General features: G+C 40.5%; 1 pseudogene; it reads right to left on the reverse strand.

Moving 5' to 3' along the window:
- Positions 1-6171: 6171 nt before the first annotated feature.
- Positions 6172-7524, reverse strand: LOC110591266 (annotated as a pseudogene).
- Between the last annotated feature and the right edge of the window lie 1951 nt (positions 7525-9475).

Here is a 9475-nt window from a genome sequence, read left to right on the forward strand (position 1 = left end):
AGGTCATATGATTTTCCAAGCTGGAAAGTAACTTAGAAATCCTTAAGTCACTCAAAAGAAAAAAAAAAATGCAGCTCTTGGGAAGCCACAGAAATCTTATGCCTTCCTCTAGTGCTATTTGAAATTTTGGAGTCAATTCAGTATGAAGAGGAAAGGAACGATGGATGCAGGAGTACCTCTGGGGGAAAAAAAAAATCTGTTTCTATTTTGAAAGAGACATGTTTCTTCCCTGGATCATGTGGCAACAATGTTAGCACTGAATCAGCTTGCTCACCCTAGCTTTCCTTCCTCAGTCATGGGGAAAACTGCCCAGTGCAGGTTTACTCTCAAGGGCAGCTTTTCCGCTGCTTTATTTTCAAATGCCCTAGGCCACCTCCACCCTGCCTCCGAGACACCCCAGGACAAAGAGACCACGAGAGTCAAGCGACTGGCTCTTAGCCACACAGCTAGTTGGCGCTGAAGAGAAACAGGAATCCTGCTGATAGAGAGGAAGGTTGCCAGGAGGAGAGGAAACAGACAGGACAGTGAGGGCTTAGAATAACCTGCTGTGGGAAATCGATGGCGGGCACAGCTATGTAGATCTGAGAAAGAAAAGAGACTTAGGCAAAATGATTTTTCAGGAAGAGGATTTTTGCTACTGTGTAAAGAGCACAATAAATTAAACATGTCAGATTGCTTATCTTGGCACCTTTGGCTATCAGAACCTAAAGTGAAATATCAACACAATATAAAGGGAAAAATGCAGGTGCAATTTTTCTCATGTGAGGAAGTTTCTGATTTCTAATTGGTGTTTAACTCATTTTAGGAAAGAAGCTGAAATGAGGCTCTTTCACAGTTAGTTATAACAAACGTAAAGGCCTGGTGGCTAAAACAACAAACTGTTTTCTGTTAAAAGAAAAAAAGAAAAAAAAAAGTCACAAACTGAGCACACAAGAGCTTGGACTTTTTTGGGTGTTCCCTAAGCCAAAAGTCAGGTTTTATTCCTGCTGCCCGTGGAGAGGTCCTCTTGCTCTGGCAAGCTGAAGACCCTCTGAGTTCTCCTCACCTTAAATTTTCAATTTAAGGAACTGGTGGCAGGGCATTTTTCGGGGAGAGTCCTCATCCTGGAGCCCTCTTTCTTCCTAGTACAAGTGTGTACATAGAGACCGAGTACAGACCTGTGTTCGTGATAGAGTCTTAGCAAATGTTTGACTCAAGACTCAGCTCCCACTCTTAGCTTACATAGCCTTCTCCCAAAGGGGACAGGACAAGAAAGGAACTTCAAGACTGGAATTTATCCAGCTTAGCCACTTCCCCTACTACTTATCAAAGGCCCTGCAGATGGGAATACTCGTAAAGGGCAAGATCCACACACCCATGTTTGAATTACCATCTAAAACCAAAGTCAAATACACCTGTAGCGTTCTTCCTGCTGACCAATAAATTGTAGTGTTTTCTCAGAAGACGACTTCCTTTTCTCTTGGAGATTGGCCAGCAGACAGGGATGTGGGCCCCTCCAGAGTTTCCATACAGAAAGGGATTGGGGCAGGAGTCTATCAAGAGGAACATAGGGGACTTAGCTTCAAGCTGTGTCTGCAAAACACTCATTACATGTTTATTGGACCACTACTTGGGTTTTATCAGGAAAGGAGCACCAGCTTCAGCTAAGTGGAGTTCATGGAGGTAAGGGTTAAACCCCCACAAACAAGGCACTCTCTGGCCTCCAACTGGAGACTGAATGGAAGGATAGAAGGCCAGAGGGGGGGAAACTTGGAAAATGATGAAACTCTAATGTCAGTGCGTCCACTCCGGCATGAATCTGTGAAGTCTCTCTTAAGGTCTTTGGGTCTGGGAGTTCAGCAGTTCAGAGCCCTTGCTGGAGTGATCCAAGCACATCATTCCATACCCACCCTCAACATTTTTTTTACCTTATTCATATCCTATGTTGGTTTTGGGAAAAAAAAGAGTAACATCTGTGAAGAGATAATACCATAAATGGTAGAAAATTCAAAAGTTAGACGAGAAAATACGATGAAATATAACACCCCTCCCACCTCTATCTCCCAGCCACTCAACAACTGTTAGTTTCTTGAATATACTTCCAAAACTGTTCTATGCACACACAAGTATATACACACATTTTTATGAACATTTATATAAGACACACAGAAGAGTTTTCAAATTTTTTTTGTGATCCACAAAAAGCAATGAAACTTCTCTTGTGTCCCATTGATGTAACTACCTTTTCCGCAGTACCAAGGTGCTTTAATCATTTTAGCTTTATAATATATGTTCATCAGAGCATTTTCATTATTGTTTGGATTCAGGACTTTCCCTGGCTGTTCTTGCCCTTTTATTTTTCCATGGGAACTTCACGATCAGCTTCTCTAGACACATGGTCCTTTTCTTCATTGTATCCTGACACCAACTGTTGTTGTTTGTATGGATAAGGACTATTGATTTTTTTTTTTTTTTTTTTTAAATCAAGCCACACTACTCCATTCTCTGCTGATTGCTTCTGGCAGTGATCTTTCAGTGAATTTTGTTTTCTAGGCACAGTCATATTATTTGCAAATATGGTTATCTTACCTCCTCCTCTCCAATTTGTTTATCTCATTTTTTAAATCTAAAATGTTGGCAAGTACCTCAAGATTAATGCTCAATAATGTGATGAGAGTGACATCTTTGTCCTGATTTAATGCAAATGTCTCTATTATTTGCCTGTTAAGTGTGAGATGATTTGGGAGGTAAGATAAATATGGGGACTTAAAATTAGTTCTATTTTATGAGGTGTTTTTCCATAATCAATAATGGATTTTACTTTTATAAGATACATAGCAGCAATGGGTGTGAGCACATGATTTTGCTTTTGCTGTTTTACTACATTACTGTGGTGAATTCTATCAGTAATTTTCCCAAATACTAAGCTAACCTGCCTTTCTTGAAATCAACCTCACTCGGTCATGTTTTATTTTTCTTTTATTGTCACTCTGGATCTTGTTTGCTAATATTTTACTGAAGACCTTTTCATTGATAGTCACAAGAGACATCAGTCTATAATTTTCTTTCTTTTGATTGTCGTTCCATGGCAGATTTTTGTCACCTTTACCTCATAAAAAGAAACCAGTGACTTTTATCTAGAAAAGTTTAAAAAGCAATGGAGTAATCAACTCATTAAGATCAGAAGAGCTTACCAGGGAACCTTGTAAATTGTACCTTGTAGTTGTGGAGAGAGGCAGCCTGCCCCCAACTTTTCTTTCTTTTTTTTTTTAGTATAATTCATCTCTAAGTTTTCAGACCCTTCTGGGGCCAACCTTAGAACTTTACCTTTTCTAGAAATTAAATATTTGTATCCAAGTTTTTAAAAATTTATTTTGGGCTATAGTTGACCAAAGAAATCTCCTATCAGCTCCTTTAACTTTCTGAGATTATTTCTCAATTCTTGTTTTCTTATTTCATCCATTTCTGCTTTTTCCTTGCAAAAATAAATGAGTGTCACAACATTATTCACTGTAGCCAAAAGGTGGAAGCAGTCCAAGTGTCCACCAACAGATGAATGCATAAGCAAACGAGATATATACATACAAGGAATATTGCTCAGACATAGAAAGACATGGAGGTCTGACCTATGTTACCAAGTGGATGAAGCTTGAGGACATCATGCTCCATGAAATGAGCCAGACATAAAAGGACAGATATTATATGATTCCACTTAGATGAAATACCTAGAATAGGCCAATTCATGGAGTCAAAAGGACATTAGCATTTACCATGAGCTGGGGGGGGAGAGAAAATGGGGAGCTATTGCTTAATAGGCACAGTTTCTGTTTAGGGTGATGAAAATATTTTGAAAATAAATAGTGATGATGGTTGTACAACACTGTGGATATAATTAATGCCACACTAAATTGTATGCCACTAATATGGCAAATTTATGCTAAGTATATTTTACTCCAACCCAGAGAATACAAAAACACTAATTCAAAAGGACATGCACCCCTCTCTTTACTACAGCATTATTTACAATAGCCAAATTATGGAAGCAACCCAAGTGTCCATCGACTGATGAATGGATAAAGAAGATGTGGTATATATATACACATATATACATACATATATATATATACACATATATACATACATATATATACACATATATACATACATACATACACACACACACACACACACAATGGAATATTACTCAGCCACAAAAAAGAATGAAATCTTGCCATTTTCAACAATATGGATGGTGCTAGTGAGTATAATGCCAAACAAAATAAGTCAGAGAAAGACTAATACCATGTGATGTCACTCATACGTGAAATTTAAGAAACAGAATGAACAAAGGGGGAGGGAGGGAAAGAGACCAAAAAATAGACTCCTAACTACAGAGAACAAACTGATGGTTACCAGAGGGCAAGTGGATGGGAGGATGGGTAAAACAGATGATGTGGATTAAGAGTACACTCATCCTGATGAGCACTGAGTAATATATGGAATTGTTGATTCAGTATATTGTACACTTGAAACTATAACAATGTATGTTAACCATACTGAAATTAAAATTTTTTTAATTCCAAAAAATAAGTACAGCCAACAGTTTGAATATTTTGTACAGATGCAGCTTGTAGACTTAGTTTTGCCATTTTAAAAATTCTTGTAATTCATTAACTTTTGCTTTTATATTTATTAATGTTTTACTATATTTTCTCTAATGCACATTATTTTATAAATTCTGGTATTGGATGTTTAAAATTCACTTAATTTAATTCTTAAGTATTTAATGCTATGAATTTTCCTCTAAGCACTGCTTTCTCAAGATCTGTCTCCAATATGTTGTTTTAATTTTTGTTTTCTAAATATTCTGCAATTTCAGTTTTAAGAATTTAAATAGTGTTCTTTAGTTCCCAAAAGTTAAGGTGGCTTTTTCTTCTATCTTTATTATTAATTTTTTATTTCATTGCACTGTCAGAGAATATTGTCTATTTCTACTTGAGAGAATTGATTGCAATTTTCTTTACAGCTTATATATAATTTTTGTGACTGTTCTAATGATACATCAAAGGACAGTATAGTGTTTTCTGAGCATATGGCTTAATATGTATCTATAAAAGCTATCTTACTCATTACATCATTCAAAGAGTCCATATTCTTACCTGTTTTTTTTTTTTTTTTTTTTTTTTTTACTTTGTCAGTGTTAAGAGGTAGGAATTAAAGTTTTCTATTATTAAAGCTTTTCTGTCTATTCCTGTTTCCTTTAATTTTGGCACTGTGGTTTCCATGACAACTTTTTTATCACATTAAATTACATCATGAGTTCCATCTTTTACTATTATCAAGTGCCCTTTTTACTAATTTAATGCTTTTTATTCTGAATACAACCATATAGGTATGATTGCTTCTTTCTCTCTCCCTCTCCTTCACTCCATTGGTACTTGCTTTTTAATCTATGTTCATTAGTTTGGACCACCCTAAGAAATACCACAGACTGGGTGACTCTAACAACAAAAATTTACTTTCTCACAGTTCTGGAGGCTAGAAAATCCAAGATGAGAGTGCCAGCAAAGTCACATTCTGGTAAGATCTCTCTTCCTGTCTTGGAGACTTCTATCTTCTGTGTCTTCACATGGCAAAGACAATGTTCTAGTGTCTCTTTGTCTTCTTGTAAGGGCACCAGCTCTATCAGATCAGGGCCCCCCTATTTTGACCTCATTTAACCTTAATCACTCTTTAAAAGCCCTATCTGCAATACGTAACCACATAGAGGGGGGTTAGGGCTTCAACATATGAATTGGGAGGGGGCCAAGATTCAGGCTACAGCAATGTCTGCCCAACTCTCTACACCTTCAGCCTTTATGGGCTTCACTATTTTACACACATCTCCTATATCACACATAACTGGATTCCACTCTCTTTGTAAATCTAGGTCTCTTAATAAGTGAGTGGGACAATTAGCATTTATTTTTATGGTCATATGTTTGGTCAAATTTGGGTACTCATTTTTTTTTTTCTTTCTTAAAGCCTTACTTTGAGACATGATGGAAAAATCTTACAGGTACCCATGGAAAAGTAAGACATGATGACAGTTAAAAGTGAAGACAATCTAACCAAAAAGCTTGAATGCCTGTCAGCTAATGTTGAAGCTAAAGTTGTGAGTGTAACAAGCTACAGGGTTGAAAGGAATGGTAATTAGTATTCCTCTCCTTCTTCTTCACCCTCTCCTTCAACAGAATCCACACCACTCTCTGTATAATCCTTCTCAAGGGCAGCCATGTCCTCATGGGCCTCAGACAGCTCTCCTTCCTCCATGCCCTCACCCACATACAGTGAACAAAGGCACACTTGGCGTACATCAAGTCAAACTTGTGGTCCAGGGAAGACCAGGCCTCTGCAATGACTGTGGTGTTGCTCAGCATGCACAAAACTCTCTGTACTTTGACCAGTTCTGCACCAGGTACCACGGTACCACGGTAATTAATGCCAACTTTGAAGCCAGCCAATGGAGGGTAAGTCCACAAACTGGATGCTGTGCTTGGTCTTGATGCTGGCAATGGCAGCATTGACATCTTTGGGAACCACGTCCCCACAGTACAACAGGCAGCAAGCCATGTATTTACCATGGTGAGGGTCACATTTCACCATCTGGTTGGCTGGCTCAAAGCACGCATTGGTCATCTGTGCTATAGAAAGCTGTTCACAGCAGGCTTTCTCAGCAGAGATAACAGGGGCGTATGTGGCCAGAGGGAAGTGGATGTAGGCATAGGGCACCAGGTTGGTCTGAAATGCTTTCAGATCAACATTCAGGGCTCCATCACATCTGAGGGAAACAGTGATGGAAGACACAATCTGGCTAACAAGGCAGTTAAGGTTCGAGTAGGCTGGCATTCAGTATAGAGGTTTCTATGACAGGTGTCATACATGACCTCATTGTCTACCATGAAGGCACAATCACAGTGCTCCAGGGTGATGTGGGTAGTAAGGATGGAGGTGTAGGGCTCAACTCCAGCTGTGGAAACTTGAGGGGCTGGGTAAACGGAGAACTCCCGACTTGGACTTCTTGCCATAATGGACCAAGAGATGTTCCATCAGCAGGGAGGTGAACCTGGAACCAGTTCTGCCTTCAAAGCTGTGGAAAACCAAGAAGCCCTGAAGATCCCTGCACTGGTCAGCCAGCTTCCAAATTCAATCCAAGACGAAGTCAGTGATCTCCTTGCCAACAGTGTAGCACCCTCAGGCACAGTTATTGGCAGCATCTTCCTTGCCTGTGATGAGCCGCTCAGAGTAAAAGAGCTAGCAGGAGGTGCCACTGTGAAATTCATCAGTGACAGTGGGTTCCAGATTTACAAACAGTGCCCTGGGGACAAGCTTGCCAGAACCTGTCTCACTGAAGGAGGAGCTGGAGTCATCTCCTCCCGCAGTGATCTTGTCACTTGGCATCTGGCTGTTGGGCTGGATGCCAGGGTCCAGGCAATAGAGCTCCCAGCAGGCAATGCCGATCTGGACACCAGCCTGGCCAGCATGGATGGAGATGCACTCGCGCATGGCGGCTGCAGCTTTAGCAGGCACAGGTGACAGGAGCAGACACCGGGTCCGGGTTACCCTCTGCGACAAGCTAAGAGTCCAGGTAGGTAACGCACTCTCGTACTCATATTTTACGTTAGGATTCTCTTTTCTTGCTTTTGATATTCCAATGTGTAGTCTGTTTTGTTATAATGCCAGCTTGATCCCCCTCCCTTTTTTGATAGTTTGCTTTTTGTTGCCTAAATGGAAGATTTTTTGTCTTTAAAGGCCAGTATTGAGAAAAACTTGGAAATGTGTCAGTGTTTTTCATTGTATACCAGTTTTTCCTGGATCACAGGGCAGCCTTTTCATTGGAGATTCAAGTCTTATTTTATTTCCTGAAGCACTTCACTCTTATCTCCAGGCTTCTTCTTAAAGGATACCAATAATGCATATATTGCATTTCTTTTGCTTTCCATATCTTTCATATTCTCTTTAATCCATTCTAAGTTTGTTCATCTCTAGTTGATTTGTGCTTGCTTTTCTTAATCCTGTTTGCCTATCCATCCGTGATGTCAGTGGTGCCTATCTTCCTCTGTGTTTATTCCGGTATGCTTGCATTTCAAGGACGGCTTCATTTCTCTCTTCTGCTTCCTTCCTGAGCTTTCCAAATTGTTTCATCCCCACCCATCAGGTCCCTATTACTTTCCCCAAGCTCTCAACTGCTCTGCTTTCAATGGTTTCATTAAGTTGTCTTAGCTCGTAGCCTTGTATTTAGTCACCATTTTCAGCATCTTGGTGGTTACCTGTTCTTGTGAGGATCCCCTTCTGCCATATAGATCCCATGTCCCCTACCCTCCTTTTGTCTTATACTATCTTTACGTAGAACCTGTGCTGTTTGCCTTGTGTGTTCATTTGCCAATTACATGCATCCTTCCTGGACTTTGGAACTGGTTCACGTTGGGAAGGGGGTGAGCAGTTCCAGGCTAGTAGGCATTCTCCAGGGTTTGGGGAGAAACTCATAATGACAAGGCTGTATATGCAACTTATTTCAGCTTTTACCTCTCTCTCCAGCCAACAAATATGGGCAACTAGAGAGCAGGACATAATTCGCCTCCACCAGGAGACTGACAAAAATGGCATTTCTACACGTTTTAATTCACCTCTGCTTTTCCCATTTCTTTGTGTGATGAAATAGGGCCGAGGGATCTGGTTCCCCTCCACCACCACAAACAGCTGCCATTCCTATGATTCCAAAGCCGAGATCATTGGCTTTGCCCCTCAGGGTGCCATGTCTAAGATCTACATCCGCAAACACCACCACTGGGAGTCTTCCGGCAGCCATATTTGATCTTTACTGTATGGCCAGCTCTCCCCATAGATTATCTTTTGGGGGATCGTCCTCAGTTTTATCAAAGGTGACATTCATATTTCTGTTCTTTTTTCTTTATGGCAAATTCTAAGAAGCAGTGGAAAAATATCTTCAGTATGTCTTTTTAAATAAAAGCCCCAGTATTTACAAAAGGTAAAGTTTCAAGTGAATGCAAAGAGCCACCTTAAAGGGGAGAAATATGCCGGCAGGGGGACCCATATCCTGAGAACTGACCATGGGAGGGGAGGGAACAGTTACTTTGCCAGGGCCCCAGTAGGGGGATGAGAAGAAGCACTGTTCAGACTCTATATATGCTGGTCCGTCCCTGTGAAACTCATTTCCCCCAACACCCAGTGCTTTGTCGTGTCCTACCCTTCAGAGCCCTTGGAGCTCAAAACGTGATCCACATACCAGCAGCATCAGCAGTAGATGGTTAGACGTGCAGAACCTCAGTCCCTTCCTCAGACCCCAGATTCAGAGTAGGAATCTGCATTCTAACAAGATTCCCAGGCAACTCATAATCACAGTAAGTCTGGGGAGCACTACTAGAGATCTCAGCCCTAGCATCCTTCCCTTCGCTGACCCAATCACCTGAGGCTCCTTTATTACATAGGCCTACGA

This window comes from Neomonachus schauinslandi, chromosome 7 (genome assembly GCF_002201575.2).
Source record: "Neomonachus schauinslandi chromosome 7, ASM220157v2, whole genome shotgun sequence".
Lineage (NCBI taxonomy): Eukaryota > Metazoa > Chordata > Mammalia > Carnivora > Phocidae > Neomonachus > Neomonachus schauinslandi.